Raw genomic sequence first — 10,130 nt, 5'->3', positions numbered from 1 at the left:
ATCTCTATTCTACTTTCCAGGTACCACGTATAAATTGAATCATATGATATTTGTCATTTTGTTATTTTACTTAGCATAATATTTTCAAGGTTCATTTACGTTATAACATGTATTAGAATTTCATTCCTCTTTATGGCTAAACAATATCCATTGTATGTATAAAGCACATTTTCTTTATCCATTCATCTCTTGGTAAAACAGTTGGGTTGTTTCTATTTTTCAGCTACTGTGAATGGTATACAAGTTTCTGGTTCAGTGCTTGCTTTCAGTTATTTTGGGTATATACCAAGGAGTGGAATTGCTGGGTCACATGTAATGCTGTTTAACTTTTTGAAGAACCATTAAACTGGTTTCCACAACAGCGCACCTTTTTACATTCCCATCAGCTATGCACGAGAGTTCCAATTTCTCTACAATTATGTCAACACTTGTTATTTTGTTTGTTTTTTCATTTTGAGTTTTTGCTTGTTTTTTGTTGTGTTTTACTTTGTTTTGTTTTGGGTAATAGCCATCCTAAGGGGTGTGGAGTGGTATCTCTTTGTGGTTTTGATTTGCATTTTCCTCACGACTAACGATCTTCATGCATCTTTTCATGTGCTTATTGGCCATATGTATATCTTCTTTGGAGAAATGTCTGTTCAAGTCCTTTGCCCATTTTATTTTTTATTTTTTAAAATACATCATTTAATGCGCCCATTTTAAAATTAGGTTTTGTTTTGATTTTTTGCTGAGTTATAGGAGTTTTTAATATACTCTGAATATTAACTCCTTATCAGGCTTGCAAATATTTCTCCCATGCTGTGGGTTGTCCTTTTACTCTCTTAAGAATGTCCTTTGATGCAATAAAGTTTTTAATTTTGTTGAAGTCCAGTCTGTCTATTTTTTCTTTTCTTGCCTGTGCTTTTGGTGTCATATCCAAGAAATCATAACCAAGTCCAATGTTATGAAAATTTTCTCCTGTGTTTTCTTCTAAGAGTTTTATAGTTTAGCTCTTAAGTTTAGGTCTTTGTTCCTAAACAAAACGGATTTTTGTATATAGTATAAGGAAAGTGTCCAATTTCTTTCTTTTGCATGTGGATATCTAGTTTTCCCCGTTCCATTTGTTGAAAAGATTGTCCTTTCTCTATCACGTGGTCTTAGCACCCTTGTCAAAGATCATTTGATCACATATACAAGGGTTTGTTTCTAGGATCTCTATTCTATCCCACTGGTCTATATGTCCATCCTTATGCCAGTACCACACTGCTTTGATTATTGTAGCTTTGTAGTAAGCTTTGAAATCAGAAAGTGTGAGATCTCCAAGTCTGTTCTTCTTTTGAAACGTTGTTTTGACTATTCCAGGTCCTTTGAGATTCCATATGAATTTTAAAATAGATTTTTCTATTCTGGAAAAAAAAAACTGCTGTTGGGATTTTGAAAGAGATTGCATTGAATGTGTAGAGCAATTTGGGCAATATTTTCCTTTTAACAATATAAAGTCTTCCAGTACATGAACTCAGGATGTCTTTCCATTTATTTAAGTGTTCTTTAATTTCTTTCAGCAATGATTTGTAATTTTCAGTGTTCAAGTATTTAGCCTCCTTGATTAAAAATTTATTCCTGAGTACTATATTCTTTTTGACACCCTGATAAATGGAATGATTTTCTTAATATCCATTTCAGATTTTTCATTGCTAGTGTATAGAAATGTAACTGATTTTTTGTATGTTATTTTGTATCCTGCAACTGCTACATTTTTAAAATTAACTCTAGCTGTTGTGTGTGTGTGTGTGTGTGTGTGTGTGTGTGTGTGTGTAATCCTTAGGATTTTTTACATAAAAGATTCTGTTGTCTGTGAACAGAGATAATTTTACTCTTTTCTTTCCAATTTGGATGCCTTTTTTCCTATTGCCCAATTTCTCTGGCTAGAACTTCCAATATTATGTTGAAGGAAGCAGACACCCTTCTTTTTTTCCTAATCTTAAGTGAAAACCTCTCAGTCTTTCACCATTGAGTAGGATATTAGCTGAGGATTTTTCATATATGGCCTTTATAATGTTGAGGAAGTTTCCTTCTGTTTCTAGTTTTGTCATTGAGTGTTGAATTTGTCAAATGGTTTTCTGCATCAATTGAAATGATTCTGTGGGGTTTTTTCTTTATTGTATTAATGTGGTATATTATAGTGATTGATTTTTTAAAATTATTTATTTTGAATTTTTGAAATTTATTTATTTTTTATACAGCAGGTTCTTATTAGTTATGTTTTATACATATTAGTGTATATATGTCAATCCTCATCTCCCAGTTCATCCCACTACCATCAACCGCCCCCCCCACCCCCCCTGCCAACCGGCCACTTCCCCTCTTGGTGTCTATATGTTTGTTCTTATAGTGATTGATTTTTTTTTTTTTTTTTTTTTTTTTGCGGTACGCGGGCCTCTCACTGTTGTGGCCTCTCCCGTTGTGGAGCACAGGCTCCGGACGCGCAGGCTCAGCGGCCAAGGCTCACGGGCCCAGCCGCTCCGCGGCATGTGGGATCCTCCCAGACCGGGGCACGAACCCGTGTCCCCTGCATCGGCAGGCGGACTCTCAACCACTGCGCCACCAGGGAAGCCCGATTGATTTTTAAATGCTGAACTATCCTTGCATTCCATGAATAAATTCTATTTGGTCACGGTATATAATCCTTTTAATATGTCACTGAATTTGATTTGCTAGTATTTTTTTTTTTTATCTATATTCTTAATGGGTCCTGGTCTATAGTTTTCTTTCCTTGTTGTGTCTTTTACTGGCTTTGGTATCAGGGTAATGCTGGCCTCATAGAATGAGTTAAGAAGTGTTCCCTTCTGTTCAATTTTTGGGAAGATTTTGAGAAAGAGTAATGTTAATGCTTCTTTAAATTTTTGGTAGAATTCTCCAATAAAGCTATCTAGTCCTGGAATGTGTATTTCTTTTTTTTTTAATTTATTTTGTTGAAGTATAGTTGATTTACAATGTTTTGTTAATTTCTGCTGTACAGAAAAGTGATTCAGTTATACACATTTACATTCTTTTTCATATTCTTTTCCATTATGGTTTATCACAGGACATTGAATATAGTTCCGTGTGCTATACAGTAGGACTTTGTTGTTTTGGAATGTGTATTTCTAAACCAACTTCCCCCTCTTCCCTGCTCCCATGTTTCTGATATACAGTTGGGTTTGGGACTAACTACCCCAAATACCCAATTTGAACACTCTTGGATATAACTCTTGATAAATTAGTCACATTATATTTTTTAAAAGAGAGGAAAAGCTTTGGGTAAGAATTGTACTCAAGCTACCCAGCTCCGGAAGTGCCCACAGGAGGGAAAGAGAAGGATACAGGGGTGAGTGAGCCTCTGAGAACAAGGAGAGTATTGACAACCTCAGGAGGAACCAGGTGCCTGGTGTACAGCTTCCACCCTTCACCTGAGTGCAGCTGTTTCCGTCCAGATAGCTTCTCCCCACAGCTTTACCTGGCCTGTAACCACTAGAGCTCTGGGCACTTGCTTAGTCTGAGAGGTGATGAAGGGAGGAGGTGTTATGTACAAAATGTGACTCACAGGAGTCAGACCGCCAGGGGGTCAGGTCCTTCTCTGAGCTCTAATGGGCCAAGCGGATGGTGCTGCAGCAGGAAGAGGAAGCTTCTTGGCACAAATTGATTAACGTGAGGTTATTCTCACTAAATGTTTCTGAAGCTTGTGCACAAAGATTATGGACAATGGAAAAGTGTCATAAAACTTGTAATCAGACAGAAAAGCTATTTTCTGCAGGTCCCTTTGCCTTTTAACCTCAATCTCTCTTCTCCCCACCCCATCTTTCCTCAGGCACCAGGCTACATTTCCAGTAAAAACTTGCTTGGCCACTTGTGTAGAAAGAGGATTTAATATTTGAATACTCAACGGACTGGTTCTCCTTGGGAGCAAGTAGCCAAGTAAATATCCAAGCCAGAACAAGGGAAGGAACAAAATGGCACCAAGTCCAAATGAGAAGTGCCTCAGTCATCCTGCAACACCCTGGATGCCCCCAGTGAACAACATCCTCTCTCCGGGTGAGTCATGGCCTCCACACCCAGCAGGGTGTAGACACACTGCACTGAAATAAAATAGTAAGACTAACTCAAGCAGGTAAAACACTCCCTTGCTGTCAATTTGATAAAATGTTCAATCCTGCTTCAAGAATGGAAGACAGAAGGAGGGTTTTCAACAATACCAGGTTTTATATAATCCCACTAGAACTAGGGATCTGCAGTAAGGCTCGAAAATGTGTAGTCCCACAGATATTTCCATCTATAAACACAAAAGTGCATGGAAGCTCTGAAAAAAGTTTTTGTTTTGTTTTAAGGGGAGGGGAACTTCTATAGTGCTCTAGACCTTGAATAGATGATAAAAGACAATTTGGAAGATCTGAGTTTCCTCTTCAAAATCCAAGATGTAAATGCACACTTAAACTATTCCTATTTCTACTTTTTTTCCCCCTTACACCTTATACCCTTGAAATAGAGAAGAGAAAGTGATAATAGCACCCCAGCTATGCAGAACTGGCTCAAGAGACCAAAGGCCTAAAAGAGATTGTAACGTTAGCAAGAAAGCCTGTGATTAAACGTCACTTAAGACCTAATGCTCAAATATTCTAAGCTACGATTACGTCAGAAGCATTATTTCTCAAGATGGAAGGACTAGTGAAAAACCTTATAGGCCTGCAAAGGTGTAAACTTACCCACAAGGCTGAAGTAGCCTAAGCTCTGATCTTTTTTTTTTTTCTAAGCTCTGATCTTGATGAGCATAGAAGTTCCTCTGCCCCCTCATTATTGGTAGAAAACGTCCCAAATAAACTTACACCAGGTCATTTTATCATTATCATGATGATTATTGTCAGTAAACACTTATTAGGCATCCAGTTGCCAGCACTATCCTAACCAGACCAATTTCGACTTCCCTGAATCATTACTTGGTGAACATATCCATGGGCATTGCTTCATCACTGTTCTGGACTTACACTCTTTGCAATTTCTATATAGATATGTGCTGCTTTTGACACAAGCTTTCCTTGTAAGTAGACACTAAAATACAGGCTTATAATTAGCTCTCTAGGGAGGCAAAAGTGTGTGGTAGAGCAGAGCTTAGCAGGAGAGAAGCCAAGGCAGGTATTGAAGAAACACAGCACGGAAGATGCATAGTACAAAGGTTATTTGAAGTGTGGGCAATACCACTAAAGTAGGGGAAGAAAACAGAGTCCTATCACTGCAGACTTTTCTAGTTATTATTTCCACACATATTAGCACGTGGTTCTGAAAGTGTACTTGTGCTTTATCCAACCCCATCCAATCTTGGAAACCTACAGTGGGCTGGAATGTAAGACACATAATCCTGGACAGACCACAGCTCCATGTGGGCAGCATTGTGTCTAATCAAGCCCATGTCTCCAGTCCTGGGGCAAACACCTTGCCCCATGATGGGCTCTCAGTTCCTGTTTCTTTTTTTGTTTTCTTTTTCTTTTCTTTCCTTATCTTCTTTCCTTCCTCCCTTCCTTCCTTCTTTCCTCCCTCCCTCTCCCTCTCCTTCCCATCCTCCCTCCCTCTTCCTTCCTTCCTTCCTTCCTTTCCTTCTTGAAGTGTGTATTTTATTCATCCCTTGGCATCTTGAAATTGCCATCTCCCCCCACTACCCCACCATTGATTTCAAGGTGACAAAGGAACTGGTGATAAGTCTGAAATGTTTTACCTCTTAAATACATCACAAACCATAGCTGCCAAATCATCTATTGAAGAAAACGTAGGTCACATCATTCACTGTCTGGTGATCACTCTTCTCCAGGTAGATGGTTCGCTGCCATCATCATGACAGGAAGCAGTCCTGTGCAGGTGCTAAGTCGCCCCCCTCAGACTCTCCCCTGGGATCGCTCTTTCAGCCCATGAGGCATTTTGACGGGTGTCTCTCCTCCGTGCTCAGTGCCGTTACCAGGCGTCAGATACTTGAACATCAACCCCCAGTTCTTTCGAACCATGGCAGTACCAACCCAGTGCCCATGATGATGGGATCCCCTCTGGTTACGGCTCATGAGATCATTTCTTTAAGAACTGCTCGTTGGAGACGTCTGCCTTAAACGGTGGGGTTCCCAAATGTGCAGTTCTCCTCAATAGCAAGGTTGTAATCGGCACCCTTCCCATCTTTTGGCCTCTCCCGTTGCGGAGCACAGGATCCGGACGCGCAGGCCCAGCGGCCATGGCTCACGGGCCCAGCCGCTCCGTGGTATGTGGGATCTTCCCGGACCGGGGCACAAACCCGCGTCCCCTGCATCGGCAGGCGGACTTTCAACCACTGCGCCACCAGGGAAGCCCACCCTTCCCATCTTTGTAGGTGCTGGTCACTGTCCTCATCCAGCCTTGCTCGCCCCATGAATTCCGGACAAGTCAGTACTCCATCCCATCGCTGACGCCCCACCCGGCCACGGAAATGATGTGGTTTATGTAGGCCTTGTCATGGTATTCAGCATAGATGCCTCCAGTGTAGTTAGACCTCTTTTCTGTTGCCATCGTACCGCCTCTGATGGGACCGTTTGTGTAGATTTCCACCATCACCTTTTCCCTCCCGGAGACCAAGCCATAGTCGCCAACTTTCCAAAGGGTGTAGTTCTGGATGACACGGCGCTCTTTGAATTCGGTGCAGGTTCCGCACTGGTTAAACTTGTCACACTCTTGGTCCTTGGCCTGGTCGTTGTTGCGGGCCTCGTCGGGGATGCGGAGCAGGCGGGCGTGCTCCCACCCCTGCAGGTGGTCGCCTGCCTCCCAGGAGCCGGCGTTGCCGCCGTCGATGATGTGCTGAAGGCCACGCCCCCTTGCGCTTGTTGGGGCTCCGGTCGGCCGTGGCGCTGGTGCCGCCGTCCTGGGGGATGTGCTGCCTCCTGGTGACCCTGGCGTAGTTGACCCCATCCGCGTTGCGCCAGTCCCAGCTCTTGGGCACATCCGATGGGGACAGATACTCACGAGGCCGGGGGTGTGTCTTGCGCCCCGACTGGGTGAGCTGTTTCCCGCGCAGGGGCTGACAGCCCGGGCGGAAGTGGAAGCCGGCCTGCGCCGCTCCACCAACAGCAAGAGCAGGCAGAGCGGCGGCGGCGGCCTTAACGACGCCATGGCCCCCGCGCCGGTGCGATCGGACCCCCATTTCTTGTTTCTTGAATCACATCCTTCCAGAACTCCCCATTTGTTACTTTCTTAGCCATTTGACATCTAAATCTAAGACTAGAAGTGAACTCTAAACCCTCATGTCTCTAAATTTCAAGCACCCTGCCGTGGTACATAGAACCAGCCTCGATGCAGGAGTAGAAAGGATGCTCGTCGACTTCTGCTGTGCCTGGTCTAAGCTTGGCTTACCTCAGATAGAGTTCTGGCTGCCTTATTTTCTAAAGGTTCCTGCCTTTCCTGAGAACTCAGAGAGGTAACATCCACACCAGGACTTAGGCACTGGGCCCTACCACTGTCCACCCTTTGTAACTATTTTTCTCATTTTGTACCAACTCTTCTTGCTACTCTCCTTCATGTATTTGGAAACTGTCTCTCGCCAGTTTCACTCAGATGACCTACTAAACTGTTTTCTCTGCTCAGGTTATTAAAATAGAAGTTACAATGGACTTGAGTCTTGGTTAAGCTTTAAGTTTGCTGCCATCCGTTAACAGTCTACGCTGGTCTAAGTAATGAACACAGATGTGCCCCTGGAGTAGCTAAAGGCTATGCCGAGAAAATAATATGCTCTCCAGGAGCATGTCTTCTTCCCCTAAAATGCATGAGGTTGTGTCTGCACCAAAGATAGAGCAAGGTTTTCAGGGCACAGATCTAATGGGGAGGATGACATTCAGTAAAACTGCCTTTAGCGCAAACTCACAATTCTATCCAGTTCTCCTCACACCTTGTTTCCTCATAAAATTAGGCAAATATTAATAGCCGCAGAATTTTGGTAATTACACAGTGTTTCATACTGCATCGTATAACAGTATGATTTCCAAGTCAGCCTGAGTACACTATTGTATTCCCTGCAGAACCCCAGAGCATAAGGGAGGATCCATGTGATTCCCAGGTGTCAAGCAAGTGACAATTTGCCTGGCTCTGCTCTGGAAGGGCTCTTTTGTAAAATCAGTAAATAAACTAGAAAGTATAGAATTCTATATTTACGATAGTGAAGTATAGAATATACTATACCTTTGTATAGTATACTATAGAATTTTGGTAACTATAGAATACGCAAAGATAAAATTCAAAAGCTGCTAAAACCTGCTCAGAGGATGTTAAAGTACAGAAAAACAAGTCAACGGCTTTTATATGATGAAGAAATCGCTGCGTTCATTATTGATTCCCTCTTCCAAAAACAAAAGCCACATTTCTAAGTTCAGTGGCAGGAGAGAAAAAACTCATCTCTTCCTGTCATTCCCAGAAGTAGTGCTGGAGAAAATATAACCACCCAGGCGTGTCATTACTACACTGAGAAGGGTATTATTACACTGAGAAGGGTACACCCACAGGTGAAGCGGATCCCCAGCCGGGTGTAAGAGGTAATGAGCAGAGCTCTAGTTTGTAGGGAAGCATAAATCACAGAACCGTTGTACTTCAGAAACTGCTACATTGTAACCAAAGAGCTGATAATTATGTCAATGAACATTCTGCCTTCTCTTTACTATACTCATCTGTTTGCTTACAAAACTAAAACTTATAGATGTTCTTCCCAAAGGCCATATATTTCTGAAAAATGCAGAAAGTTTGACTAAAAAGAGAATACTAGTTTGAAGGAAGCATTTTATTTTCATAATGTTTTTGTTAACATGTGTTCATTATCTTTATATGAAATGGGTTATTCAGTTAATTATTTTTATAAAATTAAAATACCATATGTAAGAGGGAAAGTGCAGTTAAGAAAGCAAAACTGCAAATTGTGGTAAAAGTAGCTGGTGGTGATGGTAAATTTTAGCCCACTAGAAAAGGGGGTCTTTTGACCCCCTCTCAGCCAGCCTTTATCAGGCACTCTATGTGCCAAACAGACACCATGCCAGATGCTTTAGGAATACAGGAAGGCAGTATAACAAATGGTCTATGCCCTCAAGGCATTTTTAGTTTAATTGGAATGAACAGTGGTATGTAGATATAGATACAAAAATCAACAATTCTAGGACATGAGCTGTGCAGTGGTTAAAAGTACAGACCTGGAACCAGGTCACCTCAGTTTGAATCCCAGCTCTACCACTCAAGGCCAGGATTAGAGTGATACACCTTGGGCACAAAATTTACAAGGGTGCCAAAAACTTGGTGATCGAGATAAATAATATTTTAAAAAATCAAAATTAATACAAAATAGCAAAAGTTTAAATACAGATAGGCTCCAACAATCCTGTGTCAAGTTATAGTGGAGTCCAAAGCAAAAGAAAAAAATGTGTGTCCCTACATAGATGTTTCATTGTATTTTTTTTTTTTTTCTTTTTTTTTGTGGTGCACGGGCCTCTCACTGCTGTGGCCTCTCCCATTGAAGAGCACAGGCTGCGAAAGCGCAGGCCCAGCGGCCATAGCTTACGGGTCCAGCTGCTCCGCGGCATGTGGGATCCTCCCGGACCGGGGCACGAACCCGCGTCCCCTGCATTGGCAGGCAGACTCTCAACCACTGCGCCACCAGGGAAGCCCTCATTGTATTTTTTAACTGTTATTTTTTTTCTGGGACATTGATGTGGTTGAGGAAATATTGAAAATGAAAAAGTAGGTGTATTAAAAATCACATTCAGTTTCAATATTTTATTTTTACTCAAAATAGAATTTATTCTGATTTTACTTTCCTGGCTTTCGAGGAAGCAAACTCATCACTTACTAGCTTTGTAAACCTGAGTTTCTTAACCTCTCTGTGTCTTAGTTTCATCCTCTATAAAAATGGTAGGGCAAACAGTGCCACCTCACAGGGTTGTTGTGAAGGTTGAAAGAGTTATTACGTTTTAAGCACTTAGAACAGCACGCTGTCCAAATTCTCTCCAAGGTACACCTTTGTTATCACTGTATCTTTATTATATAGACAATGACAGTTTTAGAAGATCAGAGATAAGAGATCAGCTCTAGCTGAGACGATTGGTCACTCATTATCTGATCTATCACTGCACAGGAAC

At 41.8% G+C, this 10,130-nt stretch overlaps 1 pseudogene; it reads right to left on the bottom strand.

Annotated features, from left to right (window-relative positions):
• Nucleotides 1-6,100: 6,100 nt before the first annotated feature.
• LOC116749787 lies at nucleotides 6,101-7,131 on the bottom strand (annotated as a pseudogene).
• Between the last annotated feature and the right edge of the window lie 2,999 nt (nucleotides 7,132-10,130).

Source organism: Phocoena sinus, chromosome 2 (genome assembly GCF_008692025.1).
Source record: "Phocoena sinus isolate mPhoSin1 chromosome 2, mPhoSin1.pri, whole genome shotgun sequence".
NCBI lineage: Eukaryota > Metazoa > Chordata > Mammalia > Artiodactyla > Phocoenidae > Phocoena > Phocoena sinus.
Note: the sequence above shows the minus strand (reverse complement) of the source record. Positions and strands in the feature narration are given on the sequence as shown.